Source organism: Podarcis erhardii, assembly GCF_964252035.2.
Source record: "Podarcis erhardii genome assembly, chromosome: 4".
In the NCBI taxonomy this organism is placed as follows: Eukaryota; Metazoa; Chordata; class Lepidosauria; order Squamata; family Lacertidae; genus Podarcis; species Podarcis erhardii.
In genome coordinates, this window is record NC_138508.1 from 75,854,003 (window position 1) to 75,874,327 (window position 20,325).

At 45.6% G+C, this 20,325-nt stretch overlaps 1 protein-coding gene across 5 annotated transcripts in view; it reads left to right on the forward strand.

The window, feature by feature from the left end:
* The first annotated feature begins 18,086 nt into the window (after positions 1-18,086).
* Positions 18,087-20,325, forward strand: part of UBE3A (ubiquitin protein ligase E3A) — a 34,664-nt gene continuing 32,425 nt past the window's right edge. For 2 of the 5 annotated variants that reach the window (XM_081858967.1, XM_081858969.1), the window contains exons 1-2: positions 18,087-18,635; positions 20,113-20,227. The gene's annotated coding sequence lies outside the window, so the exon portion shown is untranslated. The remainder of the gene's footprint in view (positions 18,636-20,112; positions 20,228-20,325) is intronic. The other 3 variants (XM_081858966.1, XM_081858968.1, XM_081858970.1) reach the window with 2 other exon arrangements.

A 20,325-nucleotide genomic window follows, 5' to 3' on the forward strand; every position in this document is an offset into this window, starting at 1 on the left:
ACAAAGCTGTATGATGCCTGGCTCTGTGAAAGCACGTAAGCCAGTACCATAAGCTAGGCAATATATAGACTACAGGATCCCTTTATTCCTGTGTTGCCTGGGGCCTCTCATCCATAAACCATGGCTAAATCTAAGTAGTGATATCCCCCCGTTTCACAGCCAAAGTGCAACTACAGATCCTGATCTGTAGGAAACATCATCGCCTGCTCTCCTTCATCAAAGCCTAACATGGCCAAGGATGTAAATGATGTTACCCCCTTTTGTTAAGCACAGGACATATTCCCAACTGGAAACAATAAGAGTGAAAAACAATTTACAGTTGGCATGCTGCTTCCTGATCATCCAGAGATTGCTAGGGATGGTGGAGCAACCAGCTGCTTTGCAAATTTGCACTGTGCTGTAAATCAAAAATGAAGTGCAAATGCTTTTAGTGTCACAGGCCTGCTGCCTCTTACGCCTTTTGGATTTTTTAATATATATTTTTAAATGGCTTTGAACGTGAAAAGCATAATTGGGGCACGGAGCCAAGTTCTTTCCCCATGTATTTCATTAACTTTTTGGCTCACGAAAAGTCATGCTATATTAAACTTGACACTATGTGATCTGTAGTGAGAAAGTGTAGCTGCACCGTAAGAAGCGCCACATAGCAGTAATTGGATTAACTTGACTATTGTGTTACATTTGTCTGAGGAGGTATAGCCTTAAGACCCTGTGAAATGATTACAATTGCTTGTACAGTTATCGCCACACAGGCTCAATCTTAGAGTATTTACTGTAAATGGATTACAGTAGGTGATTTTGGATGGGGAGGGGAAGCATGAATGACTCATGCTTCCAAATTCCCATCTGCAGCTCAGAGATGTGTGTATCTCACAGATTTGGACAAGACCCAGAGGTGTAGTAAGAGGAAGCAGGACTGATTTGTATTTTTGCTCATCATCTCATCTGAAACTATCCAAGGCTGGATTTAGGGGCAGGCAACCCAAGCAACTGCCTGACATACTGGGTTTGGGGGCGCTGGGCTCAGAGGATGCACCTGTCATCGACTATCTACCCTTGCCCAATTTTAAGGAAATTTGCAACATCAGTACAGAAGCCATTCAACAAATGGCCTCCACATGAGCAGTTAAGATCAGATCCATGGGTGCAATTTGCAGACCCTTCAAGTGTTCCTTTTTTGCAGGGACAGTCCCTAATTTATAGAAGCTGTCTTGGTTTCTGATTTGATCCCAGAATGTCCAGCTTTTCCTTAGGATGTCTGTTTTCATCAGAGAAATGTAGGATGGTGTGGAGTTATGCAACCCCCCGACCCAAGGAGATAAGTAACTATACAGCCTTTAGAAGACATCTGAAGGCAGCCCTATATAGGGAAGTTTTAAAAAGTTTAATGTTTGATTATGGTTTTATATATGTTGGAATCTGCACAGAGTGGCTGGGGCAACCTTGTCAGACGGACAGGGTAGTAGTAGTACTAGTAGTAGTAGTAGTAGTAGTAGTAGTAGTAGTAGTAGTATTTAGGACGTCCCTATTTTCATTGGAGAAATGTTGGAGGCATAGCTGTCAACTTGTCCCTTTTCTTGCAAGGAATCCTATCCAGAATAAGGGAATTTCCCTTTAAAAAAGGGAAAAGTTGTCAGCTATGGTTGAAGGGTATGCTTAAAACTACCTGTAGTTTTGCTTTCTCTGACTCCCCGTAGCCCTGGTGGCATAAGAAGCTAGCACCACATCCACACAGCTCCCAGTTTGACCCAGTTGGCACCTGACCGATAGCTATGTGCACACCGCACATTTAAAGCACATTTTCTCCCCAAACAATCCTGGGAACTGTAACTTGTCAAGGGTGCTAGGAATTGTATCTCTGTGAAGCGTAAACTACATTTCCCAGAATTCTAGTGTGGGTGTGCTTTAAATGTATGGTGTCTCTGCAGACACAGATCTATAAGTTGCCTGCAGCATGATGTCCCTTCACCTCCTGCTCTCCTCATCCTTAACCCTGGGGCTAAGATATCATATTCCAGGTGCTGGGTTCAGTCATGCTGTGGTATAAACGTGCCTGGAAAGGATCCAAGTTTCCTCTGCCCTGAGCCTACCTGAGTCGTGTTCCCCCTTCAAATCTAGGAGGGAGTGGTTCAGAGGCAACACTTGCATGAAACAAGCCAAGTCCGATATATTTAGCTCACGACATTAGTGGTCTGTTGAAAGCGAGCAGTTTGCTTGTCTTTTGAGCTCAGTGGTGCCTCGTGCCCTTGTGGTGAAAACTAAACCTCTGTTCCCCTTGCCAGTGCTGTTGACAAACTAAAACCTCTTTTCCAAGAAAACGGCTGGAGTGTAGGAGAAAAAATATGAACTGGTCCTGCTTCGCTTTGGTTCAGCGAATGACAAGCAAGGCTCTCTGTACGCTATGTTTGCCAACATCGCATGAGAAAGGAAGGACTGTGGAGGTGGGGCAGAAAAGGGAAAGGGCTCCGAGTAAACAGCTTGACAGATGGCGTTATCAAGGCCGTGCTTTCAGTCTATGCACATCTACTTGGAAATCAGCCTAACTCATTTCAATGAGGCCTACTCCCAGGTAACTGCACATAGGCTTGCAGCCTGAAACCATGCCAACAAATGAGGCTTAATCCATCCTTGTCTTTCTTTTGCTCTGCTTATTGCGAACATCTAAACCCAAGGTTAACGCAAAGGAGATGAATTTGCAATGCACGTGATGTGCGCTTTATATCTGCGTATCTCCAAGTGATTTGTGCAAGAGTTGCTTTGAGCCTCGTGTGGAAATGCCCCTCTTTCAGGAATAAGTGATCAGCACATTGAAGTATCTGTTACAGTGGTACCTCGGGTTACAGACGCTTCAGGTTACAGACGCTTCAGGTTACAGACGCTTCAGGTTACAGACTCCACTAACCCAGAAATAGTACCTCAGGTTAAGAACTTTGCTTCAGGATGAGAACAGAAATGGCGCGGCGGCAATGTGGTTGCATTGGAAGGCCCCATTAGCTAAAGTGGTATCTCAGGTTAAGAACAGTTTCAGGTTAAGAACGGAACTCCAGAACGAATTAAGTTCTTAACCCGAGGTACCACTGTACAGAAGGATCTCCTCAGCGTGAAGGTAAGGAACTAAATGTGTGAGTGGCCTACTGAAGAATAAAAGGGCTCTGTGAAACTAACCTGTGGAGAAGAAAGCGTTCTCCCTGTATGCCCTGTGGGTCAACACTGGCATGAAGAATAGAACTGAAAAGGCTTATATTTAAGGCACCTCATTGGAGACCCTCCAAATGTCCCTCTTTTCCAGGGACGTCCCTGATTTAGAGAAGCCATTCCAGTTTCTGATCTGATCCCGGAATGTCCCATTTTCCTTAGGATGCCCCTATTTTTATTGGAGAAATGTTGGAGGGTATGGAGTTATCCGACCCCCCAAGCTGTCGGAAGGCAATCCTATATGGGAAATTTAAAAAAAAATGTTTAATGTTTTATTATGTTTATCTATATGTTTGGAAGCTGCCGAGAGTGGCTGGGGCAACCCAGTAAGGTATGTGGGGTATAAATAGAAAAAATATCATTATGGAATGGGATATCCCTATTTTCATCGGAGAAATGTTGGCGGGCATGTCATTGGCTGGAGCCAGATCCTGATCTAAGTCAAGTCCGAGCCTAGCCTAATCAGCTGAATACTCTGTACTTCGCAGCGCAGAAGTTTCTGAGTAACCTGACCTGCCACTTGTGCTCACTGGGAGGAACATGCACATAATCAGCATAATTGCATTGTTCACGGTTGAACTGCAGACAACTTGTTTACAAGGCATTGGAATTGACATTCCCGCCTGCCAATGTACTTGGCACTCTTCCATACCTGCACTACACCCGCCCCACCACCCAGAAATCCCAGTTGACCCAGTTGACCTGTGCAAGCCATGTACGGTACGTGCTATGAAGCTTCAGCCATCCATCTAGGAAGCACTTTGTGAGCGCTGAGAGCAATGAATTAACTCGACCTAGCAGCTTACAGTGCGAAACTGAGGTCTCAGAGATCAGCCCTTACCCAAATCAGGTGCTCAGCTCTAAGTGAGAATTTGCCTGAACAAATGTGTGTCCTCTACCATGGAAGGCTCTGCATTCGTCTCCCGCCAAGAGTTTGTTTTCTTTCCTTATGTACGATGCCTCTTGCTGGGCTGTGCAAGGGCAGATCAGCATGGCCAGGTTTATAGGCTGGAATTGCTTTTAGTATGGAATTATGTTCCCCTGTTAAACTAATAAAGTGCAATGTTTGAGAGGCCCCGCTTCACAACAAAGAGGCAGATTGAAAACAGCTGGGGAGTTCAAGCTGGAGTTCACAAACTTTACAAACCAATTTCCCTTGGAGATTTTTAAGGCTCAAGGCAGCTATTGCATTCCAATGAGCTTCAATCATTCCTAGCTGCCTGGAAAACAGGTACAAGAGCTGAAGTGGACTCAAACCTGAAACCCTACACAAATCCTGAGTGGAGTCCCTAAGGTGGTTGGATGGTATCTTGTATGCCCCCTTCCAGCAACTCCTGCAGCCAAGCTGGTGCCAAATGTATTGTTGTCTTATCCTTTGGACCACATCAGAAAGGCCAAGATGGGGGTCCTGTGATCTGGGCAGCCCAGGACCTCCATACACTCTGCCCAGGCTTGCGCCCCAGAGAGCTCTGCAAATGAAAGTGCCAACAGAGAGTTTCAAAACTGTTAGGTTAAACCAAAGACCTCGCTTTGCCCTCTCAGTTATGTTCCATAACAAATATAAAGCATGACACCAAAAGTAGGAACCTCTTGGTTTCATCTGCTCCTATAAATGACTCTCTTGGAGATCTTAAGCCTTTTAAACAGTTCTGTTTTGATTGCTGTATCACTCTGACAAGGACATGGCTGGGCTTGTTCAACAGAGCCCACTAACCTACCCAAAAGCAACTGGCCTTTTGCCTTGTGTCTAATAACAACACACCGACATGTATGATTACTGGAAAGGAACACGCACGAGTCATGTTAGTGAAATTATTGTTAATGGCTACTGCTGAGGGCACTTTTCATATGTATCTCTTTATTCTATTGCCATATCCACCGAACAAATAACTCACCAGAATGATGGGAGCCCATTTCACAGATGAAAAACTGGTGGTGCTCAGAGCTCCTCCTCCTTAAAAAAAAAAAGCCCATGCAAAACTTTTACATGCATTGCAGAACAAATAAAACACAGATGAAAAAATCAGCCAACCCCATCAACCAAACAACCCTCCCCACAAAAAGTCCTCACTTTAAAAATAATAATTTTTAAATGGTAGAGGCAGGGAGTCAAGGCTGGTGCACAGGTGATGTCTGAGGGTGCTGCTCACATTGGGGAGCATAGATCTAGGGCTGGGAGGGTATCAGACTAGGGTAGTGCAGTGAGCTAAGTGTAGAGATGCTTCAGTATTTGGGGGAGGGAAGAGGGGTGGAGATGGGAATGAGTTATACTTTTCCTTCCTTACTCTCTGTCTTAGGGAGGTGGGTTCTTGGTGTCAGTGCGAACCCAAAAAGGAGAGGCAGAAAAAGGAGTTCTTGTTGCCCGTGGCAATGCTTTATGGCGCAGGGTCCACCGGAAAGTACAAGAGATGGCCACCCAAAGCCATTCTGAGTTACATTCTGTTCAAATGATACTTGAAAGTGTTGTACGGATGTCGCATCAGTAAATGTCTGCATCATCTCCTTTGACTCTCGCTAGCATTTGTCAGCTCCATTCACCCAACACCTGCCACAAACCCCAGCTGGAAAGTGTACCAGTCAACTGGTACCCATTCAAAGACTGGCATTCGAATTGGTGCCTGAAGGTTTGGGCAACCCTCTGGAGCAGAGTGGCGGGGTGGGAGCTGCAGGACGAGTGATGAGCTGCCAAAGATGATCACTTTCCATCAGCAAAGTGGCACCAATTGGATGCAATCTGTTGCACAAAAGTTACTGGGCAGGGGGAACTGTCCTGTCAAAGCACACCCAGCAATCCCATTCAGTGGTTTGTGTGAACTACTGGACAGCACCATATTTTTGCATTTTGATACATTTTTTATGAATGCAAAATTGCAACTTATTGATACTATTAAATGCTATTTATTTATTTATTTATTTATTTATTTATTTATTTGCTGTTGTTTATTGTTTATTTGTTGAATACCCCACCTTTTCAAGGAAGCCCGGGGGGGCGAACTGATCCACAATTTAAAAACAAAACAGAAACATCTAAAACAGTTAAAACATTCCAAGAGCAATTACAGTTTAAAATATCTAAAAGCACTTATAGCAGGCACCCCCCCCCCAACCTTCGGCCCTCCAGGTGTTTTGGACTACCATTCCCATCATCCCTGACCACTGGTCCTGTTAGCTAGGGATCATGGGAATTGTAGGCCGAAACATCTGAAGGGCCACAAGTTGGGGATGCCCAAGATCCAGTGATCTTGCAACTGCTGGGAATAGTGTTAATCAGCCACCAAAAGCCCGGATAAACAAGGTTTTCAGATTCCCTCTGAAAGTGAATAATGGCAGAGACAGGGGTGTACCCCACTAGGGAGGACCTTCCACAACCAGGGAACCACCACTGAAAAGGCCCTGTCACAGATCAATGCCAATGAGGCAGCCCATAAATGACTGTTTTCTCTAAGCCATTTCTCTAAAGCTGATTCAAGAGCAACAGAAAGTGAGTAGAGGATGGAGCACACAGAGATAACACAACCTTTGACAGCCATCCTTTTGAGAAATAGTGTGAATGAATTGATTTTTAAAATTTAAGTCCTCCTTATCCTTAGCAAGAAGCTCAATCACTGCACTACCTCCTCTCTTAAATACAATTGCAGAATCTTTTGTATACAATGAGATTATTTCCTGAACATTTCTTTGCTGACGTCCAATTTTTAAAATTCAGAAAAAGTATATTATTAACAAATATTTTTTTTAAAAAATGTTACCTTAAGAAGTATATTTCTGGGTTATAACCTTTTCAACACAGCTGTAACTTATACAGAGTGATTTGTACATAAAAAGGCACCTTGTCCTTTTGCTAAAAAGAAAGGAAGCTTAAAGATCAGAATCATTTGCTAAACCCTCAGCCGTTTCGCACAGAGTCGCAAGCGGTTGGCTTGCTGACTCCCTTTGCAGAAACAATGTCAGCGCAACCTTTCTGAGTTACGGTATAATATAATCCCAGTGGCACAGCTTCACTTTTACCCTGACTCATATTATTGCAAGCTCAGCGATTCTGTCTATAATTGCAAGGCTCTCAGGCAACTGTGCAACTGTTCACTGAGCAAAAAAAACTGACCTGGGGCCACAATTTGCATCGTTGCCATGTTTATTCTCTTAACCACATCCAAAACGGCTTTCATGAGGTCAGCTGTATCATTCAAGGCCAGCCTGCGGCCACTATTATAAAGGCAGCAGATGCACAGCAGTGAGACGGAATTTTCACCTGCATTTGGCACCAGCTGGAATCTTGTTGACAAACTACGTTTGGTGGAAGACTCCAATCTCTCCTGATTCCCAAACATCTGAAAAGCAACAGAAAGATGGTGTGATTTGTAGAGGAGTGGTAGGTGGGGAAGAAGTATTTATAACGCTTCTCCCACTCTGTGGGCCCCTCCAGACTCATGGGTTGTTGTTGTTGTTTTCTGCATGGGTATTCTGCAGCATGCCACTGATGCAATAATAGTGTATTAGTGGTGAATTCATATTGCACACAAAAGGGACGCGGGTGGCGCTGTGGGTTAAACCACAGAGCCTAGGACTTGCCAATCAGAAGGTCGGCAGTTCGAATCCCCACGACGGGGTGAGCTCCCGTTGCTCGGCCCCTGCTCCTGCCAACCTAGCAGTTTGAAAGCGCGTCAAAGTGCAAGTAGATAAATAGGTACCGCTCCGGCGGGAAGGTAAACAGCGTTTCCGTGCACTGCTCTGGGTTGCCAGAAGCGGCTTATTCATGCTGGCCACATGACCCGGAAGCTGTACGCCGGCTCCCTCAGCCAATTAAGCGAGATGAGTGCTGCAACCCCAGAGTCAGCCACGACTGGACCTAATGGTCAGGGGTCCCTTTACCTTTACATATTGCACACAGCATTCTGCTTTATTTGCTGTTCTACGATGCTTCCCCAATATTATTGAGTTATTAATATGCATCTGGAGGGACAATCTTATACTACAGTGCAATGAAAAACTGGGGAAAAGTAAACTGGAAGGTTTATGGTACAAGAAGGATTTCAGCAGGAGTTATGCGGAATGCACTGATTGGAAATGCAGCAGTGTGTCTGCCCCAAAACTTTTGCAGTTGCCAACAGTATTGAGAGCATAGAAGCACCCTGATATTGTTCTCATCCTTTTGTGCAGCATTCCTAGGCACATCCTGGAAAGCCTTGGGTGAGAGTTGTCTGCTTGGAGCAGGGTTGCAACCCAGCTGAAATTTAGCTCCTGCTTGACAGATGGTGATGAAGAGCTGGGGACAGTGCATTACAAAGAATTACTGGAGGAGAAAATTACTTCCAGTTCAAGAAGATTGGTCTAATAGCCGGTTTGTTTCTAAAGATATAATTATAATAGTGGGAGCTTTCTGAGTGAGTGGTTACCAAGGCACTAACCAACAGAAAAAGTGGTTGTATCCAGGAAACAGCACTGGCTGGCGAAGAATCACCCAGATAACTGTTAAGTTTTCCTCTGGAAATGCTCGTTTAATCTATAAGGGCATTTCCAGACTGTTTCTATTTTGGGGTGGGATTCAGACACACGTTGGCAAATTCAGGTTGCACAGGTTGCACAGATTTTGAGGAACAGACCATGTACCAAGAAAGGAAGGAATCCTGGAAAGTTATTCTAACTGAGTTGGCATAACAAAGGAATGTTCTCCACCTGTGTGGGAATCTAGAGAAGGGAAATGTTGGGAAAGGAACCCCTGAAGTTTCATTTTCAACTTTCTGCATGGGATTCAATTGTGCGGTGGTACAAAGGCAGCGGTTTCTGCTGAACGCTGCATTTCTCAGAATTAATTTGTGAAGGGCTGCATGCCAGTGGTGGGTAGGGACAGAGTCAATGATGGGGCAGAGCCAGAGACGGAAATGTTCTACATGAGATGAGATGAAAGAATGGGGCAACTTCAGAAGACACTAGGACAAACCTTAAATGAGGTCCCCATGTAGCCCATTGCCCACCTCTACTCTAAGCAGTGCCGGATTTATGTATAGGCTAAATAGGCTGAAGCCTAGGGCCTCTGAATCTAGGGGGCCTCGCCAGCCTGCCCGCTCCCCAGCACGTAGTCTCCCCTCTCCCAAAATTGTAAACCCAAGACTTCATGCAAGGGCAGGGCAACTCAGGCCCAGCAACTATGAGACTCAGGGCTAGCCAGTGGGGCCCAATTTGAAGCAGTGGGGCGCAATTTGAATTTTTTTTGTAGAGCCCTAGTTCACAGGCAAAGTCTGCAAAATCTTAGAGATATAAATAAAATCCATCTAGATTGCCCTGGTGTGGGGGCCCCCTTAGGAGCGGCCTGCAGGGTCCAATTTGGCCAAATTGCTCCAATTGCCTTAAGGTCAGCCCTGATGAGACTGTGCAGGGGTTGGACTGACAAGCCCAGCACCTTCTAGGTCTCTGGTGTCACTATTCAGAGTACAGACTCAAGGACTTCTTATGGAAATAAAGGGGGGGCACTTATTGGAAATCAGTTTTGTCACCTCTCTCCCCCCCAAACCCTGAGAAAAATGAGCCCAGCCATCTTTTATTCACAGTCGCATAAGCACTACACTACAGCATGGCCATAAAGCTATACATTCAACCACTGAAATATACACCCAATATGTAGCAATGGAGATTTATGTTACTGCTTTATGAATGAAACAAAAAATAAATAAATAAATAAATAAAAAATTCCTTCCAGTAGCACCTTAAAGACCAACTGAGTTAGTTCTAGGTATGAGCTTTCGTGTGCATGCACAATGAATGAACACTGTGTTTTATGGACTCTGTATTTTGTGAATTACCTAAAAGCCACCAATAGGGAGCTCTAGAATCTGACAGCTAAGCAATTGGGTACTACCAAACAGCACCCCCTATTGCTGAAAGCAGGTAACTAGCATGGAATGCTTCAGCTCAGCCTTTGCACTGTTGACTGAACACCCCCTGCTGTGCAGATAATGGAGAAAGCTCATAAATTGTATCCCTTCTGGCATCCTGGACAACTCTATTACACTAGTGTAAACCCTGGTGCACCAGAAGCCCAGAATAGCAGCAAATAAAATCCGCTCATATGTCAGCGACTGATAAGACTTGTCAACCAGTTCTTCCAAAGTCTTCCTAAATTATAAAGCTCCAAAATGCAGGCCAAAAGAGAGCAAGTCTGGGAAGAGTGATGCATACAATGGGCACCACCAGTGAAAAGCCCCTGCTCCATGTAGCTCCTGCCCTGTCATTAGATGGGGTGCCCACTTGCCCTCCTTCTTGACCTGGAATGCTCTCTATTGGAATCTCCAGGTCCAATACAAAGACCATAAGAAGGGAGAGCAGGGACATTGACATTTCCAACAGCTGTTAATCAAGCAAGCAAGCACACAGGTCACCTTTGTCACATTTCTGGCCAGGCCTGCACCCATTCTTGTCTTTGTACAATCTTGTTTGTCCTCAGTAACCAAAATTATATTATCAATATATACAAGCAGAAAAGTTGTTTTCCTTCATTTGCAAGGAATTGTACAAAACAAAGTGGCACTAATAAAGAAAAGTTCCAGGGTGGCAACAGAAAGCAAACTAAAAATGCTTTTGCAGATCATCAAAACTATCCAGCAATATCAAGTTACAGGAAAACTGGTGCTATTAACAGTAATCCTTCTAGTTAGTTAATTGCAAGTGTGTTGCAGGTAGAAATACTGTTTGTAATGAAGTGAGAGAAGTAGTTTACTTGCTCAAATTAACAAATAAGAAAGTTTTGAGAATTTAAATTCTAGATTAAAATTGATTGCTTAATTGAGAAGGGGGTTGTAACAAAAAACACTGGGGCCTAATTTGAATGGTAGAGTGTCTGGTATCTGGTGGGGGATCTCATCATTTATTTCCACACTGTGGCTGCAGACCAAAGCACTCGTCAGGAGAGCTATGAGATTCAGGTGAGGGTCAGATGCCTTGTCAATCCCAGCAGGTATATAACAGGAAGACCCGGCCTGCCCAGGTTTACAAAATTCAAAGTTATTGCAAAAAAAAAAAAAATCAGTGTTAATTTTATGCATTTTTTAAAATCACCAAAGTATTTAACAATAATATCTTATGTCCCTTTAGAGGAGAAACTGTGAATTTCAGAATTTCAAAGACCCATCATCATCCTTGGTTTCAATCAATTTTGTTTATAACACTCTTCCATTTTCTTCTAGCTGTGAGGGTGGGGGATGGGGAGGGGTCTCACAAGTGGAGTAGCCTAGGGCCTCTCTTCATCTAAATCCAGCCCTGACTCTAAGGGGGTGGGCCCCCTGCAACTGAAAGGGTTGTATAGCTCCCAAGCCATAATTGCTGTCCCCAGTCACAAAAGAACACCTATTGTTTTAGAATCCCTTCAGCTTACATTTGGGGCAATATTGTCATCAGCGCTACAGGTAATGTCAGGGACGCGGGTGAGGCTGTGGCCTAAACCACTGAGCCTCTTGGGCTTGCCGATCGGAAGGTCAGCAGTTCAAAACCACTTGATGGTGGTGAGCTCCCATTGCTCTGTCCCAGCTCCTGCCAACCTAGCAGTTTGAAAACATGCCAGTGCTTGTAAATAAATAGGTACCACTACAGCAGGAAGGTAAATGGCTTTTCCATGCGCTCTGGCTTCCATCATGGTGTCCTGTTGCGCCAGAATCAGTTAAGTCATGCTGGTCACACGATCCAGAAATCTGTCTGTGGACAAACACCAGCTCCCTTGGCCTGAAAGCGAGATGAGGGCCATAACCCCATAGTCGCCTTTGACTGGACTTAACCGTCCAGGGGTCCTTTACCTTTTTTAACTTAGATAACTTCTAAATGACTATTCCTGTTAAATACAGCAGGAACAACTCACAACCAGCTAATACAAATGCCATCCTGGAGTTCCCTTTCTCCTTTTAACGGCTTCAATAAATAACAGCTCTCTGAATGCCTTGTAAAGTTTAGGTACTGCAAGTCATCCACCAGGTCATATGAGGACACAAGCCTATGGATTTTCCTCTGGCTTGTTTTCAAAGGTGACCTTACACAGGCCATTCCTTTCACTATACATCTTGCTGGCACTAAAACCCATATTTAACCTGACAGAATGTGACAAGATGATGATTGCCAACTAACCCACGGCTGCAATTCTACCCACATCTACTTGGGAGGAAGACCTGTGGAGCTCCATGGGATATGCTTCTAAGTAACCATAGTTAGGACAGAACTGTTAGCAAGAGATAAACTACAAGCTCAGTAGTAAATAAACTTGGGGGATAAAAATGATTGCTTAAATATCAACATCAGTCTATCTTTCTCCATTTATACTTTTAACATGCATAATATTATTATTAGCATTCAAACCATAATAATAAGATTCTCCTAGCCACCATCCAGGATGCAGGTGTTAAATACCATCTGTAAAACATCTTTATTAAATTTTCCCTTATCGCTTCACAAGCCGTAAATTTCCCACTCTCTTTCCACAATTTTCCCCATGATGATAATTTGATAGTTTTACTTATATCAGTGCTGCAGTCCAACATTACTTGGATCCATGTCAGTCTGGCTTCAGGATTCTGGCTTCATGGAAACTGCCTTGGTCACCCCCATTGATGACATTCACTGGGAGAGACACTAGGGGAAGTGTGACACCGCTTCTTCTCCTTGATCTCTCAGTGGCTTTTGATATTGTTGACCATGGTATCCTTCAGGAGCATCTCAAGGAGATGGGGGTCGGAAGAACTGTGCTTCAGTCCTTCCTCTCCTACCTCCAGGGCCATTTCCCGAAAGCAGCCATGGGAGTTATCCTGTGGAGTCCACCAACAAGTGGAGGGCACTACATTCGCTATCCTTGATGTATAGACATTTACATGTGCCTTAGGAAGAGGGGTCTAGCTATGGCAATTAGTTATTTAAAAAAGAAGAGAAAAGGTCACTCAGAGGTAGCATTTTCAATTATTTAATGCTGGTAGCAGGCAAGAAGCAGTAGCAGCGCCACAGCAGGTGGCGCTGTGGGTTAAACCACAGAGCCTAGGGCTTGCGGATGAGAAGATCAGCGGTTCGAGTCCCCACAACGGGGTGAGCTCCCATTGCTCGGTCCCTGCTCCTGCCCACCTAGCAGTTCGAAAGCATGTCAAAGTGCAAGTAGATAAATAGGTACTGCTCCGGCGGGAAGGTCAACGGCATTTCTGGACGCTGCTCTGGTTCGCCAGAAGCGGCTTAGTCATGCTGGTCACATGACCTGGAAGCTGTACGCCGGCTCCCTCGGCCAATAAAGCGAGATGAGCGCCACAACCCCAGAGTCGGCCACGACTGGACCTAATGGTCAGGGGTCCCTTTACCTTTAGCCACCATCTACTGTGTGTCAGGAACCTGCCCACGTTCTGTGATAAGTTTTATATATAAGCTAAGGTTTCCAGAAAGCCCCTTGCCAAGCTCCCCTCTGCGTGCATCTCAGGGTGACACCATATGAAGAGCCTTACATAATGTCTTCCTTAGAAATACTGTATTTCCTTCTTTCTGCAAAAGCCCTGTAACTTCCAGGTGTGCTGTCCTCTTCTGCCACAATAATCTATATGATGCCAATTTCAAACTATGATGCAGTGCTCCACCAAAGCTTGAAACAGCACGAGCCACTTAATTTCTTCCAGGAATAAATGGGTAAGAGACATCGCTATATTAAGTGTTGGTCAGAACCCAAAACGTGTTGAATGAAAGTCCACATTCATGTGACAAGTTAGTTGTCTGAGGTAAATATTGTGAACGGCCAAAAGGTAAAGCTGCCCTGAGCAGTGTTGACACAGCTAGAAACTCAGATATATAAGCTAGACACCAAATGGCTCCTTGAACCAGGATTACTGTGGTAAAAATTGAATGCCTAGTTGCCATTTGGGGGCCACATGGCTCGAAAGTCGTATTTTTCAGTATGACTTTTCAGTTCCTGAAATTTGTTCTGATGGTGCAGAAAAAATATAATGGATAGAGTTCTACAGGTTGTATTGCTAGTGCGTGAAAACAGTCAAGATCCAAGGATCCCTAGGCATGCACCTATAGATGGTGGAGACGTCAGGCGCCATCTTAGTGCCCGTGCATCTTCATTTCGTCACAAGCCAGGTGCAAAATGTGCCTGGTAAATTTTGAAAGCTGGTGGAGGCTGACCCATAGGGCAAATGGGGCACTATGCCATCAGTCTAAGCCCTACCCTAGCTCAGCCTTTCATTGACAGCGTTGGGTCTCCCTGCCTTGGAATTGACCAGCCCCCAAGAGCACCAGGCACCACTGGGACACAAGGACCTCGAACTTAAATGTCAGCATTCACTGACCTGCATGTCTAAAACTTGGGAAGGAGAGTGATAGATTAATATATGTGGTAAGCATTCTTCTAGTTGCTTGATTTCAAACCCTAAGTTGTCTTTGATCATACAACAGAACCCTGCTTTCGGCCGGCCTTTCGTGTTTGTTTTCAATGCGGGTTTCGTATAGGAGGTGAATCCATTGATTTTGATATCTCTAGTTGACCATGTTTCTTGTAGAAGTATTAATTCAAAATCTTTAAAGAAGTTCATTAGGTCTGGGTCTCCGCCTTTGTTTCCCCACCCTGCGATATTCCAGGACAGCAAGCGTAGGGTCCGTTTTTGAGTTGGTGGCTGGTTGACAGCATTTAGTCATTCTAGTTCTGTTATTAAGTCTAGCGAGGGATTTTGTCTTGTGCAGATACAGACATTTGTCGCTACTTTCGGTGGGGAACATAGTGGTGGATCTTTTAGATTCTTTTTTAAAGTGCGGGAAATTGAAATTTCCTCCCTTTCTTGATTTTCTTCCTTAACTGTTCCTTGTTCCTGAGAAATTTCTGTGGCTGGTGGGCTGTTATGGACAGTTGGACTGTTTTTAGTCTCTACTTCCATTTCTTTGGCCTCATTTGGTGTTGAGCTCAGTGTGTCAGGTCTGTTGGAGGTCATCTTTTGTTCGGCAATGTTAAGGTCCTTTGTAGTACTTAAAGTAGGGGTACCTATTTCGTCTGAAGCTAATATTTGATATCTCAGCCAGGAATTTGTGGTTTCATTACTGGAGTTTTTCCTTGCCATTTCATATTCTAAAGGCGGCTGGATTTGAAGCTCTGCATCTATACATTTGAAAGTTCCATTAGTAGTTCTCTTTTTGACTATGCATTTTGGGGAAAAAGCTGGTAAGTGTAAAGTTTGATTGTGTGTTGTTTCTGCTGCATTTTGTTGACCCTGTTGGTGAATTTCGGTCAATCTGGCCTGTAGTTTCGTCAATTTACTGAGTATGTTTATTTGTTCTTTATCTGGTAGCTTGGTAAAGTTACTCAGCAGATCTTCTTCTTCTGGGACTGTCCAGTCTATTGTGTCAAGGGCGAGGTTGTTATTTGATGCTACAGTCGCATGGTTTGGGAGCTTGGATTTTTCTTGCGTGATTTTCCGGGTAGCTGGCTGCGGTTTCTCCCATCTACTGGGTTCTTCCACGGGAGTAGGGCAGATGTCGGCTTCTGGTGGAATGGCCTTGTTCATCTTGTTCTGTCTTTTAGATGCAATCAATGGTCTGGGTGATATATCTTCAAAGTGTCGGCGCGGGATAATTCCTTTCTGGGCTAAATGAGCCTTTTCCCTTAAGAGTTTGGTTGGAATTCTATGGCTACCAAATCTTAGTAGTACTTTTTTGGAATATCCATCGTTAGTAAGCCTCTTGACTGCTTTTAAGTCAATACTTCCACCCTCAAGGCTAAGGAGCAAATTTAGATGATGTCTGGCCCAGAAAGGTGACTCCCAATGAGGTAGGGGCCCTCTATATGGAAAAATGTGGAGAACAATCTCACATGGCCTCAGTATCAGGTTGATTGAGTGAGGGGGGCTTCCTCTAGTTTTTGGCTGGTTTAGAGACATAAATTTGTATTTGTTCTGTTTATCTCCAGGGCTTGTTAAGGATGGCAAAAAGGAAGTGAGTTGCCTCCTTTCATCTGGGTTGTCCAGCTTCTTGGAGATGTTTTGTAATTGTTCAAAGATTTTTTGAACTGTTTGAGCAGTCAGTAGGCAGCATTCCTCTAGCAGCTCCACCTTTCTATCAATTAGTGCTTGTGCCTCTGTTATGGGAGTAGTAGCCTTGTCCTCATTTATTCCTAGGGATATCTCTTCAATTGTCTTTTCATGCGAAGAGTTGAGGAAGGTTTTGGGAGGAGATACGTGCTGTTTTTGAGGTAGCAGGTATAAACTATGAGAAGACAAAAATTTTGGTCTTCTCGAATGGTTGGAAATTAGAGAAATGGAAAATAAGAGGGCAAGAAATCCAACAAGTGAAAATCTATAGGTATCTGGGAATCTTATTCCAGAGCAATTTAGGGTGGGCAACCCATCGCACAAATGCCATAAAACAGGCAAAGTGCATCTCATCAGCAGTTGCCCGTTTTCATTATCAGAAAGGTAATCAATTTATTCCTGCGGCAAATCAGATATTTCAAACAAAAGTGCAATCCCAGATATTTTATGGAATCCCGCTATGGGTCCAAGCATATAACAATGATTTAAAAAAGATTCACTCTAGCTTTCTGAGACGTATTCTTGGACTCCCAGCTACGATCAAATATGAAACAATGTGTGCAGAAATAGGCATACACACAATGGAATATTGGGCATGGTCCACCTCAATAAAGTATTGGTTACGCTGCCACTTTCGCTGCCCTCCATCAAGTCTGCTCGCTGATTTGCTCAAAGACTCCTATAAATCAAGATGGTATCAGCACCTCGAAAAAAAGATTGAATCTTTAGGCATCGAGCTGGAGCCCCTGTACAATTCTAATGAGCAATATATTTCCCATAATATCCTAACTAGACTAAAGGATGTCGAGAGACAAAATATTATGGCAGCTGTAAACAAAATTTGCTCCCCCATATTCTATGAATTAAATATCTTAGATAGCAGAGCCAATTACGTCACTAAACTAATAATCCCAGCCCAACGTAGGGCTTTTATGCTGGCCCGTTTGAATGTTTTTCCCTCAGCATTTGTCAGGGGAAGATATCAAAACATTCCTAGAAACAAGAGACTCTGCAGATGCTCTATGAATGTCCCGGACACTGTAGAGCATATTCTCCTTCATTGCCCATTGTACAGTACGCTCCGTCAACGCGTGCTGTCCCCTCTTTTGGGTGGTCTGGAACCGCAGCAAGGTGAATGTGTGGGATTCTACCTATCCGACGTTGACCAAAGGGTAACGGCGGGGGTAGCCGAGTTTTTGGTAGCAGTCCTCCAAGGAGCAGGTTAACAAGGAAAACCACTGACTCTATATGTATATATATATATGCATTTAGCAAACTGCTGCCTTTTTATATATATTTTAAGGCTTTTATATGTTATTTTCTCTTTTAAGGTTTTATTTCCATAATGCCTAATAAAGGTTTGATAAAGTAAAGTAGATTAATATATGCACACTTCTTGGAGATTATTTTATTGCATTCTGCATGTTGTTTTGAGCCGCTTTGAGCATGGCTGCACCATGAGGAGAGGGAGTAAGTACAAATAACGGTGGTCACACTCTTGTATGAATGTCAACATTTCTGAACGGCAGGGGTGATTTCATTGATCCGGGGAATTCCATTTCTTCCCCTCGCTGGCTCCCCCCTGCCAGGCCCCTCACCCCACTTCGCCTGCGCGGCACGGAGCTGCCCTGCCGCTCAAAAGGAGACGAGAGACCCGAGCATGGCAAGGACAAGGCCACGCGGTGGCGAAGCCGATGCCTCTCGTGACATGGCTGCTGGCGGGGAAGGCCCCTCCCCTCCCCTCCCCTGCCTCCCTCTTTCTATGATCCGAGGTCCTTGCAGAGCGGCCGAGCACGCCAGAGAAACAGAGACGCAGAGAGACAGAGCGCCTAGCAGCGCTGCCCCGCGCGCGGAGCATGCTGGGCCACCCCTCCCTCCCCGCCAGTCCTCCGAAGCTGCGCCGCGCTTGACACCCGTGCCTCTGGTCTTTTCTTTTCCCCCCCCTTCTTCTTTCCCCACTCCTCCTCCCTGCCCCCGCCCGGCCGCTCTTTCTCTCTCTCTCTCTCTCTCGCAATTCCCTCCCTCCCAACATGGTGGTGCTGGGCTCCGGGTGACCCCGAGCGGGGGGAGAGGGCGGAGGCGCCGCGCGGAGGCCCCTGCTCAGCCATCGCCGGCCATCTCGACAGCCGCGCGCACGCCTAGAGCGCCTAGGCGGCCTTCCCCTTTTCCCACTCAGCTCTCAGGCAGGCCTAGCCGGGCCGGGCCGGGCCTAGCGCCTTCCCCTTCCTTCACAGCCCTCACCACCACCAGCACCCTGCGCGCTCCGGCACAGCGGCCTAGGCCAGGCGGCGGAGGCCAGGCGGCGACGCGGAAGAGGAGGGGCGGCGGCGGCGGCGGCGGCGTCTCGCTGTCAGGGGGCAGCCCGGCCTGCTTGCAAGCGGCGCCTGCTGGGCCCAAGGCGGGAAGCGGCAGCGCCAGGTGAGTACCGGGGGGGGGGGAGGAGGAAGGGCGGCCTCTCCCCGCCCCGGGCACTTGGCTCCCCTTCGCAGCCCCCCGGGTGTGTGAGGGGGGGTCGTGGGTTTGAGGAGGCCGCCCCTTCCCTTCCCCGGCCGCACTTTTCGCCCTTGGGCGGGGAAGCGAGGGAGGAGAGGCGGGCGGGCGGGGAGGCGCCGTTCACAGCTTTTCTCTGTTTTTATTTTTTTGCCCAGGTGTGTTTTTTCTGCAACAGTGTGAGGGGAGGCAGCGGGGTATTTTTTTGGGGGGGGGGGGAAGAGCGTTAAAATGCTGGTGCTCCGTGTCTTCAGCCCCCGGGCGCGCGTATCGGGAGCCGGGCCTGGCTGCCCATCGTAAGTGCTGCTGCCGCCGCTCGCCCGCCCCAGACAAAACATGCTTATCAAGGCCTTAAGACGGGAAAGTTGCCTCCTCGAGTGGGGCCAAAGGTCTGATAAGTCCGCAGTCTTGTTTCCCCAGCAGTGGACTCTGCTATTATTTTATATGATATACATATATTAATATATGATATTATATAGGTGGGATGTGTGTTATTCCGTTGCTGCTGCTGGCCTGATCTAACCTGCTTTTTCCTTTGTTCATCCTCCTGCGAGCAGGCTTCCGTCAAACGTTTGCATGCAACATTTGTCCCTGAGAGTTAGGAGCGGGACTCCCGGTCCACGTGGGTAGCATGTCTGTTGGTTCTTGTGGTTACGTGTAGTTGCCATCAAACTGAATTTTGTGGCGGCTGTTGTGTAGCTTGACGGTTTCCGAGTGGAATTAGAAATCAGAAATTTGCACACTTTCCCCACAAGGTTTTGTTTCGCTTTTTAAATTGGGTGACTAGAAGCCACATTTCCGTCCCTTAGTTTAATCCGATAATTGATGCTGTCCGTTTCGCCTCTTTGGGTGCCTAAATTGAAACGGGCGTAAAACGTTGTAGCTGTTCCTCATGTAGCATTATAAACAAATATTCCATAACAAATGTTTACATTTAACTATGTTCTTTAAAGAAATTGCAAACTCTGGGCAGATTTGTTTGGATTCAGATTTGGTCTTCTGCAGTGGCAGTTCTGTTACTTCTGAAAATTTCCCAGCTAGAAACCAGGACCTTAGCTCAGGTAACCTCTATGCAAGGCAGTATATATGGTCAGTAAAGGGACTTATTTTCCGTGTTCTGTAAAAATGATGATCAGAAGTAAGAGGATGACTGACTTTTAAAATACACCTCTTCTAAACATGTGGACAACGTGAACACAATTTTAGAGCATGTTCAAGCATGGCAAAATCAACCTCAGGTTAACTCTAGCACCACTTTGCTGCTGTGTGCTAGATGAGTGGCTGGGAGCCTCCAGTCCATGGATCTGATAGGCCCACTGAGCCTCATAATGTTGGCCCACCAAGCTATTTTTGGTGAGCCACATCCACCTTTCCCATGTCTGACTTATAAATTCTTTCTTTGCAGTTCTTGCCACAGCTACTTCTTCCTTTGCAGCTGCAGCTTGAATTTAGTCTGATGCAGGAAGAATTGGGAGCACAAGAGTGTGCACCATTTTGTCCTTTGCAGCTGTGGATTGAAGGTACAATCACCTGACACTCTATGACAGCTGACTGACAGGTGGGCAGTCCCACCCACTTGTCGAAGTGGTTCATGAAGGGCTGGATATGTATGCATCCA